Here is a 7,500-nt window from a genome sequence, read left to right on the forward strand (position 1 = left end):
ACTATTATTTTTTGTAAAAGAAAACTCATTATTTTAATCAATTTCTGTAAAAAGAAAAACGAACTATTATTTGTTATGAAAGAAACCTCATTATTTTAATAATTTGTCATTCAGTCCTCATTCAATGAGTGATTTTTCTGACAAAGGGTGAAGAAAAAGCTGCTTAAAGGTCGGTAGTACTTGGTGACCAGTAGTCTGAGATGTCGGAAATTTTTCTGTCTCTGTCTGTCCTTGTGGCCATGTCACTAGTAAGGGTGCTGGAGGTAAAAGTTTTGTCTGGGCTGACGTTATCCGCCTGATAGTCAGGGACCCGAACCTTGGATTAACCACTAAGGAGGCTGTCCTATCAGCAGGCGGAAAGTACTGGGACTGCTGTATTGCCATTTGGTGAGTGGATCTGGACCATGCAGTAGTCTCTGGTGGGGCCTCTCGATGCCATACTAGTGGGTAATTGTTACGGCTTTACCTTTTCGTGTGCTACAAAAAAAAAAAAAAAATTCCTGTCTTTTTCTCTCTTACTTTCCCTCTCTGTCCTGCTCTAACCAAGTATGCCGACCTATTCCACAAATCCCAAAACCTCAACATGAAATATCTCCAGAATAAAAACTCGATTAAACCTAGAACCCCATCTTCCAACGTAGACCCCTACTACCAGGTCTCCTTCTCCAATATCAGGGGTCTACGTTCCAACCTTCCAGAGGTTGAAACCAAATTACAGGAGACGAAACCGGACATATTATTTCTAAGTGAAACTGGAATAGGGCCGACCACTTCCCTAGATGAGTTCATAATTACTGGATACTCCAATTTAACAGCTAAATCTGACACCCAAGATCGCCATGGCCATGGAATATGTGCCTACATTAAGGATGGCTTCCCGTGTGATATCTCTAGAGAAGATCCTAATTTACCCTATATGTGCTTCAGAGTTGCACTTGCTAACACCACTACATTTATATTTGCCCTCTATAGGCCCCACAACAGCGGAGTTACTATCTTTATGAGCATATCTGAGAAAATAGACCACATACTGTCTTCACATCCCTCGGCTAACATCCACATCTGTGGTGACTTCAACGTCCATAACGTGGAATGGCTGACCCATTCAAATAAGACAGATGATGAGGGAAGGTTTTGTCATGATTTTGCCATTGCTTATGACCTCACTCAGATTGTTCGCGAACCCGCCCGTGTGCCCGATACACCCGATCAATATGCAAGCCTCTTAGACCTTTTTCTCTCAACTTCCCCTGAGCTATGTTCATGTTCCGTTCATTCTCCTCTAGGATCCTCCGACCACTCCGTCGTATCAGTTAAGATAAAAACGAAATGTAAGAAGCCCCCAGACGTACCCCTCCACCGTACTGTATACCGATACTCTATGGCTGACTGGGATAGCTTCCATACATTCATATCTGATTTACCTCTGCACTCCATGTTTAAAAAGGAAGTGTCCTCTATAGTATCAGATCTGACCGAATGGTTAATTGTAGGCATAGACCAATTCATACCATCTAAAAAATTCCAACAAAAACCTAACAGCCAGCCATGGTTCTCCCCAGAATGTGCTGCTGCTATCGCGCACAGAAATCACTTTTTCTATAGCTACCAACGTAATAGATGCACTGAGAATAAAGCTGCTTTCAGGTCTGCCAGCAACCACTGTAAAAGAGTAATAAAAAATGCAAGAGAGCTATATGCCCAGTCTGTTAAATCCAAAGTAGCTGATCAGCGGCTTGGATCCCACCAGTTTTGGCAAATAACAAATAGGATCCTGAACAGAAGTGTGCGTTCTATCCCAACCATTATCAATGGACCAAAGGTAATCTCGTCAGCGTCAGACAAGGCCAAACTATTTGCAAAGAACTTTGCAGCTAATTCTACCCTATGCGACGAAGGCCATCAACTACACATATTTCCTCCTATAACACAGAACAAGCTAGGTAACATACAAATATCCGTGCATGAGGTCGCCAAGCTAATAAAAAACCTAGATTCCAGTAAAGCAACTGGCCCTGATGGCATCCCAATTATAGTGTTAAAAAAGCTTCAACCAGAACTTGCTCCCATACTTACGAAACTATTTAAGCGCTGCCTTAAGGAGAAGTGTTTTCTGACCCCCTGGAAGACCTCATCAGTTTGCCCTGTATTTAAGAATTCAGGTGATAAGTCCTCTCCCTCTCAGTACAGACCAATAAGTCTCCTGTGTGTTATGAGTAAGTTGCTGGAATCCATATTAAATAGAGAAATAGTCAACCACCTCAGCAGGAATAACCTTCTTAGTGACACACAATATGGTTTCCACTCTGCAAGATCTACCGCAGATGTGTTGACAGTTATATCTCACAGGATTAGTGAATCTCTTGACAAAGGCTTCCTTTCTAGGGCAATTGCTCTTGACATATCAAAGGCCTTCGACAAGGTATGGCATAAGGGTCTACTTCACAAGATTTCCAGCTACGGTATAACTGGAAATGTTTTCTCAATCATTAAACCATTTCTCTCCGATAGGCTCATAAGAGTAGTGGTAGATGGACAAAAATCAGAGGCCTGCAATATAAATGCTGGAGTCCCTCAGGGGTCAATCCTGGGCCCAACTCTCTTCCTGATCTACATAAATGACCTCCCTAAACACATACTTAAATCATTCGTTGACATCTATGCTGATGACACGACCATCTACGGCAACACATCAAATGCTGTAAATGACAAAGTTCTCTGATTCTCTCTCCTCTGATCTTGAGCGCGTGGTTCAGTGGGGGAAGATGTGGCTGGTTACCTTTAATGCATCTAAAACCATACTCCTATCCTTACATCATCAACGCTCTGATCCCCAGCTGGCATCAATTGTGATGGATGGCTCTCGTCTGGGTTAGGCCCCGTGTTTGGACAAGCTTCTGGGTTTGACCTTTACTCCTGATCTGAAATGGAACACGTACATCAAGTCTGTTGCCAAGGTCGCTGGAAAGATGGTGGGATCCTTCTACTGCTCCAGAAGATATCTCACTACTGATGGAAATCTCTATCGATATAAAAGCCAAGTACGTCCAAGGATGGAATACTGTTGCCATATCTGGGCAGGAGCTGCCAAAAACAGCTTATCATGCCTTGACAGAGTACAAAATAGACTTCGTGGCTTAGTGGGGGATGCCCTTTTCTCTACCCTGCAACCTCTCTCCCACAGAAGAGAAGTTGCGAGCCTATCCTTGTTTTATCGTTATTTTCATGGCAGGTGCTCGTCTGAACTCCAATCCCAGGTCCCCCCTCGCCAATCTTTCACGAAAAACACCCGTCTAGCTGAATCCACTGTGAAAAATTTCCCCCACTCTATATCTGTGCCTAAATCAAAACGCGGATTTCATGAACAAAGCTTCTTTCTTAGAACTGCACGCCTGTGGAACTCTGTTCCGTCTGCCTGCTTCCCTCCGGACTACAACTTGGATGTCTTCAAGTCCAATGTTAACAAATTCCTAATGAACCGCCCCCCTAATTGAACACTTCATCAAATCTCCACACTAACGTAATGTACTTGCAATAACCCTTATCCCTGAGTGGCTTCCGGGACTTGATAAGTGATGATCACTGTGTAAAAAAAACCCCAAACACCACTGTTATTTATTGTGAAAGAAACCTCATTATTTTAATCATTTTCTGAACAAAAAACACAAAAAACACCACTATTATTTGTTGTGAAAGAAACCTCATTATTTCAATCATTTTCTTAAAAAAACGCAAAAAACACTATTATTTGTTGTGAAAGAAACCTCATTATTTTAATCATTTTCTGAAAAAAATCACAAAAAACGCCACTATTATTTGTTGTGAAAGAAACCTCATTATTTTAATCATTTTCTGAAAAAAATCACAAAAAACACCACTATTATTTGTTGTGAAAGGAACCTCATCATTTTAATCATTTTCTGAAAAAAAAAACACACACAAACACGAATATTATTTGTTGTGAGAAAAACCTCATTATTTTTAGCGTTTTCTGAAAAACAAACACAAAAAACACCACTATTATTTGTTGTGAAAGAAACCTCATTATTTTATTCGTTTTCTAAAAAAACACCATCGTTATTTGTTGTGAAAGAAACCTCATTATTTTAATCATTTTCTGAAAAAAAAACCCACAAAAAACACTACTATTATTTGTTGTGAAAGAAACCTCATTATTTTAATCATTTTCTGAAAAAAAACCCACAAAAAACACTACTATTATTTGTTGTGAAAGAAACCTCATTATTTGAATCATTTTCTGAAAAAAAACCCACAAAAAACACTACTATTATTTGTTGTGAAAGAAACCTCATTATTTGAATCATTTTCTGAACAAAAAACACAAAAACACCACTATTATTTGTTGTGAAAGAAACCTCATTATTTTAATCATTTTCTGAACAAAAACCCAGAAAAAAGACACTACTATTATTTGTTGTGAAAGAAACCTCATTATTTTATTCGTTTTCTAAAAAAACACCATCGTTATTTGTTGTGAAAGAAACCTCATTATTTTAATCATTTTCTGAAAAAAAAACCCACAAAAAACACTACTATTATTTGTTGTGAAAGAAACCTCATTATTTGAATCATTTTCTGAAAAAAAACCCACAAAAACACTACTATTATTTGTTGTGAAAGAAACCTCATTATTTGAATCATTTTCTGAACAAAAAACACAAAAACACCACTATTATTTGTTGTGAAAGAAACCTCATTATTTTAATCATTTTCTGAACAAAAACCCAGAAAAAAGACACTACTATTATTTGTTATGAAAGAAACCTCATTATTTTATTCGTTTTCTAAAAAAACACCATCGTTATTTGTTGTGAAAGAAACCTCATTATTTTAATCATTTTCTGAAAAAAAAACCCACAAAAAACACTACTATTATTTGTTGTGAAAGAAACCTCATTATTTGAATCATTTTCTGAAAAAAAACCCACAAAAAACACTACTATTATTTGTTGTGAAAGAAACCTCATTATTTGAATCATTTTCTGAACAAAAAACACAAAAACACCACTATTATTTGTTGTGAAAGAAACCTCATTATTTTAATCATTTTCTGAACAAAAACCCAGAAAAAAGACACTACTATTATTTGTTGTGAAAGAAAAACATTTCTTAGTAATAAAACGGTAATGTGTTTAACAGCAAAGAAAACATCTAAAAAGTGAATAAAGTTTAAAAGAAAAAATGCATTAAAATGAACTTTCTTGTTTACGTCAGCTGATATTTGTGCTTGAAGATGGATGCCATGAAAACGTCATTTTTGATTAATGTTTATCAGGTTTAAATATGAAACCTAATATAAGTTAACCGTTTCAATTCATGTATTAAACTACTTTTGCCAGCAATCAACATTCATAATGTACGCTTTTTGTCGACTCGTTTAATAAACAGATTTTGTTTACTTATTTCTCGAGGTAAACTCTTTTGACTCTTAAAGAAATTCCCATAGATATGACCACTTTTAAAATGTTGTAAAACGCAATAAATAAAGAATTGTCTGAAACAGTTTCGTAAAATTCACGCAAAAAATGATATGGGTAACGATCGTGTGGTTAGAATCGGAGGTCCATGTAACATTAAGAAAATTTGAATCATAATTAATCTAAGTGAAATCACCCCCCCCACCGAAATAAATCATAGGAAGCATATTTATTAATTTCGTTTTACAAAAAGAAAATAAATAATAATAATAACAATGTTTATTTTTAGTTGCAATACGACTAAGAGAATTTCGGAATAAACTTTTTTTCAGTGTAATTGATTGAAAGAGAAGAAGCAAACTAAGTCTTGCGCTGGTATTTTGTAAATTTTTTTCGTCTTCTTCCTTTTTCTTGAGTTTGCTTCACTGCTGCTGGTTTTGTTAATCATGTGACTAATTTTTGACTGTTGATTGATCTGCGCATTTCCGCGTTTTGTGATAAAATTCAAGCTGAAGTTGGCAGTTCGGATTTGACACGTGATGTATGTTAACATTCTATCTTATCTCCATCTAAACCGGACGTTAAAATGTGAAGTGAACTCGTCCAAGTTACCTGGCGAATTTTATAATGTTGAAGTGATTGCGTCTAATCTGACGAATTCGTATCTCACTGAGAGAAATCTACTTGAAGCAAATCCAAGAATTTCTTTATTGGTAACTTTTGTATGTTGACATTATCTTCATTGGAAGTGATGATAGTAAGTATATCTTTCAACTGCTTGGCCTTACGTTCATAGGAAACATGAGTTGGAACAATTACATTGAAAGCATTGCCAGCACCGCTGCGAAAAAGTTAGAATCTCTCTACTGTACAACTAACACCCGAAAGTATCCTATATCTCTATAAGACCACCATTCGTCCATGTATGGAGTATTGTTGTCATATTTGGGTTGGTGCATCTGCTACTAGTCTCTCGCTCCTAGACAAGGTTCAAAAGAGAGTCGCCAATCTGATATGTCCTGAACTGTCATTTAAGCTTCAGTCTCTGTCTCACCGACGAAATGTTGCATCCCTCTGCCTGTTCTACAAGTATTTTAATGGTGAATGCTCTGACGAACTGCAAGCACAAGCTCACACGGCGTAAACACCATCGACAAACCCGACAGCCAGCTAAATCCCACCCCACACAGTAGAGATCCGTACATGTAAAAGGGCTTTCTACTTCAGCAGTTCCTTCCACAGAACCGCTAGACTTTGGAATTCCATTCTAGGTCCCTGCTTCCCCAAATGTACTGACATGCAGAAGTTCAAGTGTAACGTGAACTGACATCTTGCTGCCCAAATCCCTGTATAACACCCCAGTAGCTGTTGCCCCTGATAGTAGCCCCCTACACCAAAGTGGCAATGCGCCTTGTTTGGGGTGAAAATTTCTATAAAGACGGTTTCAAATAGCAAAAAATACAGCAAATGGTACATATAATTTATTTATTTCTGTTGAATGAAATGTGATCGAACCACATACGTTATTTTTGTTTATCTATCCACCAATACGAATCGAAAGATGAGCAGTAACTTAGTAATAGGAGTGTTTACTTTTTATTTTTTACACATTTGCAACAACGTTAGAACAGGTTTCCCATATTGAATAAAGTAAGAACATGTATATATATATATATATATATATATATATATAAGCAAACAGTTGATAAAATATGTTAAAAAACACTTTGAAATGAGTTAAAAACATATTTAATCTGAAAAGGAAACACTAGATAAATGGATAGTCCTTAATCCGCGGAGTTTCGAAGAAATATTTTCCTTCTCATCAGAGGGTAGGAATTAGCAAAATGCGGGATCGGATTTTGCATGCAGAAGTATTTGATGAAACAACAAGTAAGTCAAAGATCTTACTTGAAAACAAAATAAGTTAAGCAGAGGGAATATGGTAAAGATGAAGGTGATTACACATGAATGGATAGTCTGGTGGAAGATAAAAAATCCAATGACAGTTAAAATCCAAATGTAAAACTTCAAGAAAGTTAAAAGAATTTCCATTTGTACA

The sequence above is a fragment of the Euprymna scolopes genome, chromosome 34 (genome assembly GCF_053919585.1).
Source record: "Euprymna scolopes isolate OS-2025 chromosome 34, ASM5391958v1, whole genome shotgun sequence".
Taxonomy (NCBI): Eukaryota; Metazoa; Mollusca; class Cephalopoda; order Sepiida; family Sepiolidae; genus Euprymna; species Euprymna scolopes.